Here is a 13,648-nt window from a genome sequence, read left to right on the forward strand (position 1 = left end):
AAGGGAATAAAAGAAAGGGATGTTTATGATACAGAAATCCTCCTTATATAGGATGCAGTCCTAACTCCACTTAATTCAGAATAAGCCCCACTGAATAGACATGCTTGATATTCTGCTGCAAATAGGCATAAAGAAAGGTAAAGGGACCCCTGACCGTTAGGTCCAGTCACAGACGATTCTGGGGTTACGCGCTCATCTCGCTCTATAAGCTGAGGGAGCCGGCATTTGTCCGCAGATAGCTTCCAGGTCATGTGGCCAGCATGACTAAGCTGCTTGTGGCGAACCAGAGCAGCGCACGGAAATGCTATTTACCTTCCCGCCCGAGCGGTACCTCTTTATCTACTTGCACTTTGACATGCTTTCGAATGTGTAAATAGGCATATCCTCATCTATTTCTGAGCCTCCCCCCAAATGCTTCCCCAATATAAACTCAAGATTTTCCACACCATCACAAGAGATAGAAACTGGATCAAACAAACCAACATACATACAGTACATATATTTTTATTAAAGATTTTCTTGGTTTACAAAAGTACATGCCTCGTCTCTTTTTTCAGGTTGTACACTCTTTCTTACAAATCAGTTACAGTTGTTGTGAGACCTTAGTGTTGAGTACGGTATAAGGTTGGGGAAGAAGAGGGTGAGGAGGAGGGTTGGGGTGGTGAGACTTATATTCCTTTGTAGAGTGCACGTGTGGGGTTTTGTGTCAGCATCAACTGGGTAGGTTCTCTTTCTGTTCATTTATTACATTTCCTTGGTAGTGAGATGTATCAGCATGCAGGGTGTGCTCGGTTGTCTGTAGTTGGCAGCAGTGGGGTTTATTTACATTTGTGAGGTGGGGAGGCCTTGTTGGATCAGGTAAGCCAGATTGATTCATATGCTGTCAGTGGGCTCTTGTTGTTGTCTTGTTGGCAGGGCCGTCTTATGCATATCCGGCGCTGCGGTGCAAAGATCCCTCCAGTGGTCGTCCCCGCCCCCCATTTCCCAGAGTTGTCAACCTTTTCCCAAGCCTCTTCGGGGATCGCTCTCCTCCCATGGAGGCTTGGGAGGCAAGCCGCATGCCCGCCAACCATATGGTTGACGGGGCACAGCTAGCGGGCGTGCAGGGAAAGGGGAGGCCACAGGCAAAGCCTGCTCGCTGGGTCGCCCGTGAGAGGCCAGCACCCTGGCACAACGCGCCACTAAGCCCAATGGGAAAGACGGCTCTGCTTGTCGGGCTGTGTATGTGATAAAGGGGAGCCATACTGGGGTGAAGGCGTCCTCTTCTATTTGTCCCTGTGTCAGTTTCAGCTTATTACTTAGCTTTTCTAGCAAGGCCTTTTCCCATACAATTTGATACCATTGGTCCATGTTTACTTCTGACAGGTTCATCCAGTGTCAGGCTATGAGGCTTCTGGCTGCTGAGAATAGGTGGGTGTAATGTTAGTGTTCATTATGATCTTGGAAGACGTTCAGTAGGGCCAGTTCTCGAGTGAGTTCAAATATCTGTTTAGTAAAGTCCTTGTTTGTTGACATCAGTCATGCTATTAATCAATTTCACCAAACAGCCCCAGGAAAAGTTTCATAACTAGGAGAAAACTGGTGTGATAAATAAGCTCTCTGATAGGAAATGCCACCTTCACTCAAATGTCAGCACAGCCAAGAACGTACTAGGTAACCTAACGTACTAGGTAACCTACTAAGTATCGCTCCCAGCACCTGCTATGCATTTTGGGAAATGGATTGCCCATTTGTTCTCCATAGGTTCAGGCACAAAACTTGGTGCACAGATTTCCAAGGCAGGGGCAGCAGTCTTCTTCGTTGTTTGGATACCAGCCGCCATTTTGAACCAAGATGGTGGACTGAAGTGGGACTTTGGCATGACTTCACCCATTTTTAGCTTAGTTTCGGCCAACTCTCAAGCTATCATCACCAAGCCCAGCACAAGGGTTCCTGAAATAGGGTTATAGGGCGACGTTTGGGTGCCAGGTGCCATTTTGAATCAAGCTGGAAGACTTCGTCATAGGTTCTGCTTATGACCTATGAATCCCTATATTTGATTTGATTTGATATTTCTATTCCACTTTTCCAAGGACAAATGTTGGAAGCGGCCCACAACAATCACAAAAGCATTTAAAAAAAAGACAAACATTACAATCACTATACTGTTGAACACAGTGACATGAATAAAGCAAGCAACAGCAAAATGATTAATACAATTTAGTAAAGATTGGGCTCAGGGTATGTGAGGGACATCTTGCTGCAAAATGACTGCCCATGGCAAGGCTGAGGAACTTACAGCAGTCTGGAGACTGTTGGAATACAGCCCCCATCACCCATAACCATTGACTATACTGGCTGGTGTTGGTGGGAGTTGGAGTCAAACAATGTCTGGAGAGCCTCTCTCCTAGGTCATCAGTCTTTCACCAGTGGGTCAGGTTGCAGCCAGAGCTAAGGTGGGTTGCAACTGCTGTATTACCATGCATACAAATGCATACCCCCCCCCCAACATTTTTTCCAATGAAAATTGTTGTTGTTGTTGTTTAGTGGTTTAGTCGTGTCCAACTCTTCATGACCCCATGGACCATAGTATGCCAGGCACTCCTGTCTTCCACTGCCTCCCGCAGTTTGGTCAAACTCATGTTGGTAGCTTCAAGAACACTGTCCAACCATCTTGTCCTCTGTCGTCCCCTTCTCCTTGTGCCCTCCATCTTTCCCAACATCAGGGTCTTTCCCAAGGAGTCTTCTTCCAATGAAAATAGGGACGTCCTATTCCATAATAATAATTTTAGTATTTATACCCTGTCCATCTTACTGGGTTGCCCCAGCCACTCTGGGAGGCTTCCAACATATATTAAAACATAATAAAACATTAAACATTAAAGAAAAAACCTTCCCTATGCAGGTCTGCCTTCAGGTGGCTCAGGGGATGGATATCTCCATACCCTCCAACATTCCTCCAATGAAAATAGGAACATCCTAAGGAAAAGTGGGACATTCCGGGATCAAATCTGAAACTGGGATGGCTTCTGTAAATCTGGGACTGTCCCTGGAAAATAGGGACACTTGGAGGATCTGCAAATTGGGTCCTTGAAAGCATGTTTGGACTAAAAGGAGGTCCCAGGTACGAAAAGCTTGACGATTGCCCGGTCTAGACTTTCTTAGGCTTTTTTGTTAAACTTTTTAGAACATGACAGAGGGTAACGCTTTGTGTGAACCAAAGGTACATTAATCAAGCTGGTGTGCAAATAAATAATAAAAAAGACCCGACCTTTCGTATACATCGTTTGCACTTCCACCTTCCTGTAACGCTCTTCTACATCATAGACCATGTAACTGAGTGAAAGCCCGCAAGGTATGGGGAAGAAGCTTTGCTCAAATAATTAATACCAGCAGCCTCTGATATTGATTTATACTGTTGGTGTTCCAGGTGGAATTACCCATTGTGGGTTATTATGCTGCAATGTATTCAACATTTGGGAGCGAGGGATGAAGAAAAGGAAACCCAAGGAGCAGCTCATTTGTAACATTTACAACCCAAAGGGTGTGGAGAGGTACATAAGGAAGCGGGGCATTTACAAATGAAGAAGAAGAAGAAGAAGGACCAGCCACAAGTGGAATCCCTTGGATTGTAATGTAACACAACAGCAGCAAACATTTTAATACATTATGCAGCAGGGAGAATTGCTATTCTTTGCTCTTCAGTATTAATCTAAATGCAGGGAAAGAGAGAGGATTTCAAATGTATCTGCAACATGCTCCTCTGATACTGTTCACCCTTACAGCAAACACCTGCCTGGGCCAGATTAAAACAACAACAGCAACATCCATCTGTTACTGACAGGTCTGATGTGGGACCATTATTTACACTGCCCACCTCTTAAATCAGGCGGCCCAGCTTCCAATCACAGAAGAGCTGCCTTTTAGAGAATTTCTTCTGAGTTTGATACCATCCTAACCATGTCTATCCAATCCTACGTGTTATTTCAAAAGCAAGCTCAAATGAATCATAGGATTGGAAGGGAAACCTAGGGTTACCAAATCCAATTCCCTGCAATGCATGAATGACAGCTAAAGGATCCCTGACTGATGGCCATCTAGCTTCTGTTTAAAAAGCCGATTCCCCTCGCAGGGAGTCGGCGTTGCGGGCTGATCATGAGCCCGACCCATGCACGTGGGGCTTAGGTAGCTCTGCGTCACAGGGAGTTCCTGGCCGCGTCATTTCCTATTGGCCAGTCCGATCAGCCGAGGGGGTGTGTGGCTTAGCCCATTTAAACAAGCTGCTGCCAGGCTCTCACTCTCTTTTACCTCGCTCCCACTTGTGCAGTTCTCCCACCCTCCTTTCCTAAGGTTAGGTCCTTATCCTTTGACCTTGCTATGGACCTCGGTTGGTCACCTGTTGAAGGGGCCTGGTAGGATTTTTTTTTTCCACTTGGCAAATTGGTTTTTCACCTACCTCATAGCAAATCGTCACAACTTTGTAAGGTTTGGCGGTTAGGCATTGGAGTATTCGGTTGGAGGGGAGGGGAGGTGGCGGCCATCACCTACCCCTCCTATTTCAAGGGGATTCTGTTAAAGGAATTGGGGGGGCGTGTCCTCTGTCTGAAGCCCTGACGGGGGCCAGAGCCATAGCACGACCCCTATCGGTGACCCTGGGGGAATTCCGAGTTGATGTGCATCAACAGGGCTCCTCCTATCGGTGGCTAACTCTTATTAGACTCCCTGCAGGCTGTCAGGAGTCAGATATAGTCATTGGTTCCAATGCCTAAGCCAATACCACTCACATTCTGTAACCAATAAAGTTGTGGCCTTTTTGGAGCCCATTAACCTAAATTCTGGTGTCAAGTGTCTTTATTCTACAATGGGGAGAGGGTCCGGGACCTTGCCACGCAAACATTGTTCTGATGTAATCCGTTCCACTGTCTAGCAGCTCTTACAGTCAGAAAGTTTTTTCCTATTGTTTAGTTAGACTCTTCTTTCTTGTAATGGGTTTGGGCCCTGCCCTCTGGAGCAGTAGAAACAAGCTCGGTTCATCATCCAAGTGACAGCCCTTCCGATATTTGAAGATGGCTGTCATATCACCTCTCAGTCTTCTCTTCTCCATGACTTTGATGGAACTGGAAGTTGCCTCAAAGGTCATCTAGGTCAACCTTTGCCAATGCCAGAAACCCCTTGCCAAGCACCCCTGATGGATGATCATAGAGTTGGAAGAGACCACAAGGGCCATCTAGTCCAACACCCTGCCTCCTCTTTTAAAACAACAAGAAGAAGAAGAAGAAGAAGAAGAAGAAGAAGAAGAAGAAGAAGAAGAAGAAGAACCCATCAAATAATTTTATTTTGCAAATTGCAATACAATAAAGGATAACAAAAGCAAAAGAGTCACAGATCTCTCAGGTGTCATTATGGCGGTATATGGTTAGGGAAAAGTGATATGCATTTAAATGAAATACCGTAAACAAGTAAAACAGCTATGTGATTTAGCTCCTCCAAAGCTCAGTGTGGGTAATCGGAAGTCATGAACTCTCAAGAGAAGTATTTATGAAAGTTAGGCCTGGAAACTAGTTAGGCTGTGTCAAATTGATTAGATTTAGTTTGACCCTTCACTTTCTGCATTTCATTCTCTTATAAATGAAGGGGAGTCCATAACATTCCAAGCTGCTTGTTCCACAGTTGAGCAGCTCATGCAATCAAATCGGAAGGTTTTTCCCCTACAATTCCCAGGATTCTTTGGGGTAAGTCTCTGAGTTCCTGGTAAATGACTATGGAATTGCTGTCGAAAGCACTGAGAAAGTGGGAATTTGAGGCAGATGTACCCTAAGGGCTCATCTCACATGCAAGCAAGTGTAAGACTAGCCCAACAGCTATTGTTCCCTCAACTATTTCCAAACATTCTTGCATGTCCCCAAAGGGCAGTGCCCTTATGCATCCCCCTTTACTAGATGCCTGAAGTGTGTTGCACCCCAAAACTGGAGAGCTTTTTTTAATTAAAAAGCTTGCTCTTCCATGCAAAGCTATGCTAGCAAAATTGATATGATTAGAAATGGAGAAGTGATCATCCTTTTTCCTTGCCCCTAAATTGCCCCTTCCCCATAGCTTTTCCCCAGCAGGTTTCCAAAGGTGTGTGCAAATGTAACCTTTCAATTCAATCCCTGGGTTAAGGGCCAGTAAATCCATTTGGAGTGTGATTTGGAGCACTGAAATGGTAGCTGGGGAAAGAGTCAAGTCATAGATGGGGAACCTCCAACCCACAAGCTGAATGCAGCCCTCTTGATCCAGCCCTCAGCAGTATTTCAAGACCACGCCTTTCTGGAAACTATGAAAACACCTCTGCAACAGTGCAGAGAGGCACCAGGTAGGAGGCCACAGAAAGAGGAAGATGTCGTCATCTTTGGGTCAGGGGGACTAGCCCTTTAAGAACCACCATCTTTTGGCTGAGGGGGTTGAGTCTGGGAAGGGTAGGTTGGAGGAGGACCATGGATGGATCCAAATTGGATCCATCCATGGTGCTGCAAGCAATGGCTTTCATTGGTCTCCATGGGTACCTGATCAGCATGCATGGATTTCTTCTCATAAGAAAAATGGTGGACAACATTTTAGCACCCCTTGATTCAAATTTAGTAAGGTCACCTTAGCAAGGTGCTGAGGTTAGCCAGTGGGCCAGCTGGCTATCCCTGATCTGTAAAACTGCTCATTTTGGTGATCACAGTAATTGTAAATACAGTGCCTTTCACACATCAGCCTTCAAGACAACGACGTGCCTCTTCAGCTGTGAGGAAGAACAGGAAAATCTTGAACATAAGCAGCTGCAGTATATCCTTCATCTCACCGACAACCCTTTGAGAGCTCTTTGGATGCTTCTGATCTTGGAGATTTAGAATCTGCACTGAATGAGCTAATATATGCACAGCTCACTCTGAGAGCAGTTAATTTATTTGTAGGTGTCACCAGGCTTAACAAATGCAGACTGTCTGAGCCTGGATGAGCCTTGGGATTCTGTGTGTGTGAGAGAGGGGGTGGGAGTTGGAATATTGTGTCACAGCTGAGCTTTAAACTCACCTTCCCAGTTAATTAAACAAGCATATGTTGTACAAGGTCAGGAGAGATAAATTGTACGTGCAGGTGGAGAACTTGCTCAAAGACCGTGCCTGAATTAGTGCATAGCTACAGGTATATCTGCATAGCTACAGGTATATCTCTTTTTCTGCCACTACTTTCTAGGTATTTACTTTTTTAAAAATGTGCCAAATACTCTCCCATTTAAATTTTCTGGTGGAAAATAGTCCATTTCATTACCAACAAAAACACACACACTTTAATTGTGGCAATATAGATATTCGGCGACCACACCCTTATCCTGATTGTTGCTTTTGTTTCCCCTACTGCAGGCATGGCCAAACTTGGCCCTCCAGATGTTTTGGGGACTACAACTCCCATCATCCCTAGCTAACAGGACCAGTGGTCAAGGATGATGGGAATTGTAGTCCCAAAACAGCTGGAGGGCCAAGTTTGGCCATGCCTGCCCCACTGTAACTTCCCCCACCACCTTCCTCTTCTGGAATGAGTCACATAGGAAATCCCAGGGACAGGTAGCGAATGAGATGATGTCGCAATGCCACATAGCCAATCAGATTTTGCTGCGTTTGTGATGGTACCATCTACTAAGGGCAAACATCGCCAACTGACAGAAGAGCAAGAGAGAGCGATGCACATGGCTTAGGGGAATATTGCCAACTTTGGAAGAAGAAGAAGAAGAAGAAGAAGAAGAAGAAGAAGAAGAAGAAGAAGAAGAAGAAGAAGAAGAAGAAGATCAAGTGTAGTATCTGTTCTTATCAGTTTAATATCTGATATGTCCTCTATTTGAGGACTATATATTAAATGGATTTTTGGAGCTGGGAAACGATTGGGAGCCACCCAGAGTGGCTGGGGAAACTCAGACAGATTGGCAGGGTACAAATAATAAATTATTATTATTATTATTATTATTATTATTATTATTATTATATGAAGAAGAAAGGAGTGGGGCTTTTTATTTTTGCCCCAAATATACTTTAAACAGAGAAAGAAGTTTTGGGCTCAGAAATACATAACTAGCAACTTCCCTGCCAGGGCCCGGGGAAGCTGTGGGGATGGGGGGGGTAGTGGGAGAGGCAGGGAAATGCTCTGATGCAGTCCAAGTATAGGGATGGGTGTATCAATATAATTCCAGACCATGTTGCATCATTCAGTCATAAGTACATTCTGTCCCATGTTCTATATATCAATATCAAAAATTTCGTTTACATTGTATGCATTTCTCTCTAAAATACACATTTTGCAACACACACACACCCCGACTTGCAGTTTGGCATACATTATCTCTAAGTAACATACGTGGTTGTGAGCACAACTTTTGGAACTGAAAGCTTCATCACAAACAGAGAAGTGTGCCACCTGTCAGACGTGAATTACGTCAACTGGCTTAAAAATGCAAGGTGGGGGGACACCTCTCAACCATCCCTTGCCAGGGATGTGTCAGGATGGCAGTCAAAGGAGCCAGGCAGCATGGTCCAAGAGAGGCAGCACATAAAATCCTGAGGACAACAAGTGTCTGTTTGAAGGACGGCCAGATGCAGAAGATGCAATCTGGTGCATGCAAACAGGCTGTGAGATTTCCACAAGGCAATATAGTCTCTGAAGAACCTTTCAATCTAACACGTTGCTCAGAGTGAAGAGCAAAGCCTGAAAAAATAATTATATTAGGGGAAAGGACTGTAGTTGAAGAACTGTTGTAGCTCAGAGGTAGGGCATCTGCTTTGCACACCGATGGGTCCAGATTTTACCCCCAACATCTCCAGGTAGGGCTGGGGGTGACCCCCCATCTGAAGCCCCAGAGAGACACTGCTTGTGTGGTGCACACAATCCTGAGCTAGATGAGCCAATGGTCTGATTCAGTATAAGGCACCTTCCTATGTTCCTACTGCAATGGTTGAGAACATGCTTTGCACGCAGAAGGTCCCAGGTTCTTCAGAAGGACCAGGTTTGCTTTCAAAGCCTACCTTGGCCTTCTCTGGCCACCACCTGGATGGTGCTGTAGTATAGCAAGAATGGAGCCAATAGTTCCCTTTGGCTGCTTCAAGGGAGTAGGAAATAAGACAGAGTTGAGGGACAATGATTCCCATCAGCCCTAGACAGCACGGGGGTGTGGGGGTGTGGAAATTTGAGTCCAGAAGCATGTGGAGGACCACAGGTTCACCAGCCCTAGAGTAAGGTGTCAGGAGTCTGCCTCCAGATTCCTTGGATACATCATGAGAACAGAGCCATTGCTAGGTGATCTTGTTCCCTGGCAGAACCGTCCAGATTCCCTTAGGGAACGTGGCACAGAATTTTTTTTTTTGGGGGGGGGGAACAATGTCCCAACATATCATATAAAGACCCTCTATTTAAAACCTTTTCTTATGAGGCAATAATTGGTTATTTATTTAGACATTTTTATGGAAATATTTTTAGCAGATTTTGCGCCCCCTCCTTGCCTGCACCCCTGGCGGGGGCCTTCCTCACCACCCCCTAGCTATGGCCGCGCATGAGAATAAGTCTCCCATAGGAGCATAAGGAGAGCCCTGCGGTATCAGGCAAAAGCTCATGTAACCCAGCATCCTTTTCTCAAAGTGACTGAGCAGATACCCGTGGGAAGGGCACAAACAGAATCTGTGAACAACAGAACTGTCCCCTCCAGCAACTGGTATTCATCAGCAAACCACCTCTGTCTGTGGAAGCAGAACACAGACAACAGGATTGGCAGCCCCCGATAGCATTGCCCTCCATGAATTTGGCTAGTCTTCTTTTACAGCCATCCATGTTGGTGGCCATCTATGGGAGTGAGTTCCATGCACTGAATGAAGAAGTCCTTTCTTTTGTCTGTGCTGAATCCTCCAACAGCCAGGTCCATGGGGATGTCCCTGAGCCATAGTGTTATGAGAGATGGAGAAAAATGTTCCTCCATCCACATGGGGTGTATGGGGTGTTAGGGGAGAGCTAGTACTTCTGGTGGGTGACACGTCATGCTCCTTTGGGGGTAGTTTGTCCACCTTTGGTCCCCACCCTGCACTCAGCTGCCACCTGTGACTCCCAGAAGCTATCAGCATGCAACAGCAACCACAACCCAGAAAATGGCTTCGTCTGGGTGGCTAAACCAGGTGACGGTAGCCGATGGGTCTCGAACCTTCGGTGAGTTAGGGACTTCCCCTGCATGTGAAGACAGGCTCTGGCAGACTGAGCAGACGAGACCAATAGTGTGTCCTACAGACCTTCTGGACCAGAAGGCGTTTTCTGCATGTGCTGTAGAGGGAAGTGAGGGGCAGATGGGGCTCCTGAACTCCTCTACCTTGTGGGATATTTTCAGGAGAAGAAAAGGAGTAAACTGTAGGCTATACATCTCTGGAGTAGAGTCCCTAAGGCAGTTGGATAGCGCCTTGTACACCTCCTTTCGGCAGCTCCTGCAGTCAAGCTGGTGCCCAACGTAATGCTCTGCTTGCCTTTAGACCACACCAGCAAGGTGTTGTCTGGGCAGCCAAAAATCTCTATGCACACTGCCCAGGCTTTCACCCAGGGAAGGTCACTTCAGTGCTGTTAACAAAGCGGTTTGACTTTACCCCCAGAGACACACTCCACTGTCTCTCGAGACAGATGGGATGCCAACAATCCATATGTACAGTATGATTGTATACACTTTTATCATGTCAGCTTTTACTAGCCTTGGAGGGCCACAAGCTCCCTGCCCCTGCTATAGAGCATGTTTGTGCAAACAAAACCCCAAGTGAACTGGCTCCAAGGTGCTGGGATCTTGAAAGCAAGAAAATAACCTGCCTTAAATTGATCATGCTTTAAAGAAATCCTAATTTAAAATGGCTTGCATAATTAAATGAACTTGTGGACAGGCAACATTGCGCTGGCATGATAAAGGAACTGTAATAACAAAAATATTTGTAACTGCAATTGAAGCTCATCTTTTTCCGGTGCTGCATGCAGCTCACACAATTCATCTGTTTGTGCTTCTCCCCCAATCGCCTGCTGTCAGAACGAATTTGAATATGATCCATCAGCTTGGGCTTCATTAAATGGAACGAATTTGTTAAAGTAGCTTCATCAGTTCACAGGTTGATCTCCAAGGTGAGAGGCGTGATGGAAGAACAGGAGACCTGTGGCCTTCCAGACTCCATCATCCCTGCCTATTGGCCATGCTGTCTGGGCCTGATGAGAGTTGGAAACTAGCAACATCTGGAGGGCTAAAGATTCCCCACCCCTGGCCGAATGATTCAGACACGGTGCTCCAAATCCCTCTGCGCAGCCCCCTCTTGAAATAACTGGCGGCAGAAGGAGTAAGAACAACAGCAATGTGCAATGTGCAGCCAACTAGTCAGTTTGGTTAGTGGAGCTAAAAGATCTTCATTAACTAAGTTTTGATTCAATTTGATTTGTGATTATATTTCTATGCCTCTTCACATTCAAATGAAGCCTGAAGAGGCTTACAAAAATAAATAACAATAGCATGATAGGACAAATGCAGCACAAATCATGTAGAATAATGAACAAATCATTGGTAAAACAGTACGGCAGCCGAAGTCAGAAGAGCAGTTTTTCACGAATTTCATTAAAAATAGCTCCAAAACAACTTTGGGCAAAACTAAAAACATGGCAACCCTACCTAACTGCATCAAAATCTGGCTCTGCTGAGATGAGTTCCAATAGTCTGATGCAATATAATGAGCGCTCACACCTTCCTTCGTGGGTGCCCTTTGCGGGACCGCGCACAGCACCTCAGGCCATGGTGAGACTCTCCAGCTGGCTGGGCTGGCCCACCTCCCTGTGCTAGTCATTGGGGGTTCCTGCCAAACCCCAGTTAGCCTTGGGCAGAATCCTTTAGTCCCTCTTCCCTAAATTGGGGGTGTGTGCATGTGAAGTGGTGAGTCACACACACACCCCGCATGGCAGTGATTCCAGGGTCCCCTCTTAAAGGGGTTTGTAAATTGGGATTCATTGGCCATACACTGAAAGGTTGTCAGTGAACTCCCCTGCATTGCGGAGATATGGGGTGGGCTGCCTGCGTACACAAGTGTCTTGCAGGGCACCCTTTCATATCCCATTCACCCTGAGGAGCCACAGTTCCCCGGCTAGGGGGCTGGGAGGGATACATGCCCAATGCCTAAGCCCAAGGTCTTCCTACAACTGAAAGGTTTGATAAAGTTGTGGCCAATTTTTAATTCCATAACACATTGTCCCGAGTCCTTATTCCTTCTGGTGGTCTTTCGGGGCTGGGGGGGGGGTCCTCTGCTTCTTCTTCTGGGTCTGGGCAAGCCTTTATCCAATTGTGCTAGCTTTCTATGCACAGGGAGTTGTGTGAAAGCAGTTTATTTAAATATATAACCCTTGACCAACAGTCTAAAGTGGTATAGTCCAGAAACCCATGGGGTTCTATGCAACATTAGTCATACTGCTAGTAGACCTATTGAAATTAATGGGCATGAAAAGCTTAAGGGAAGCAGCTGTAGCTGAGTGATGGAGCATCTGCTTTGCATACAGAAGATCCCAGGTTCAATCCCTAGCATCTCCAGGTAGGAATGTCCTCTGCCTGCATCCCTGGAGAGCCGTGGCCTGTCAGTGTAGGCACTACTGACTCTGAGCCAGTTGGACCAATGATCTGACTCAGTGTATGTTCCTGTGGATCTTCTGGTGGCCAGTTTTGGTCTAGATGAGATCTCATTGCCATCACTTGATACCACAACCATTGGGCACTGAACATGCATGCCCAGTGAAGGAGCCATAGAAATAATTCTTAGGAACACAGAAATCTAGTATTTTGCTTGTTTGGATTTCTTTTTTTAAAGAAAGAGACCAAAGAAAGCTCAATGGCCTCTTTGGCTTCATGCACTTCAAACACACACAGACCCTCCAAGTGTCCCTATTTTCCAGGGACAGTCCCGGATTTACAGAAGTTGCTGATTTGACCCCAGAACGTCCTGCTTTTCCTGTTTTCATGGGGAAAATGTTGGAGGGTATAGAGTTGTGCAAACCCTGAGCCAGGGAGTTAAGTAACTATACAACCTTTAGAAGATATCTGAAGGCAGCCCTGTATAGGGAAGTTGTTTTTTTTAAAATGTTTAATGTTTTATTATGGTCCGACTGCACTGGCTACCAATTAGTTTCCGAGCCCAATTCAAAGTTCTGGTTTTGACCTATAAAGCCTTAGAGATGCATTTTAAATAAAAGGACACATTCTACTCATGCAAAAACACGCTGATTCCCGAACCGTCCGCAGGCCGGATTTAGAAGGCGATTGGGCTGCATTCGGGCCCCCGGCCTTAGTTTGCTTACCCATGCAGTAGGGCCTATTTTCATAAGTGGCACAGTGCATCAGATTTCCTCAATAGGAAAGGGAGCCCTACTCCAAAGTGGAGAGAGAAAGAAGGCAACTTGCTGCCGCTGCCACGGGTGCCAAGATTTATTACTGCAGGGGTGTCTCAGAACAGCTGCTTGGAAAGAGCAAGTGAGTAAACCAGCTGCACGTTTTGCATAAATCCCCAACATTTCGGCATGCTGCAGCCAATCCTATTGGCCAGGGACCACCTATATTTCCTGGCCCCTGTCCGTGGTAAATCATTATACCAACAGGCAGGGACAGGCAAATCTGTCAATT

At 46.0% G+C, this 13,648-nt stretch overlaps 1 pseudogene; it reads left to right on the forward strand.

The window, feature by feature from the left end:
* The first annotated feature begins 7,777 nt into the window (after positions 1-7,777).
* On the forward strand, positions 7,778-7,881 carry LOC117039336 (annotated as a pseudogene).
* The last annotated feature ends 5,767 nt before the right edge of the window (positions 7,882-13,648 follow it).

The sequence above is a fragment of the Lacerta agilis genome, chromosome 17 (genome assembly GCF_009819535.1).
Source record: "Lacerta agilis isolate rLacAgi1 chromosome 17, rLacAgi1.pri, whole genome shotgun sequence".
Classification (NCBI taxonomy): domain Eukaryota; kingdom Metazoa; phylum Chordata; class Lepidosauria; order Squamata; family Lacertidae; genus Lacerta; species Lacerta agilis.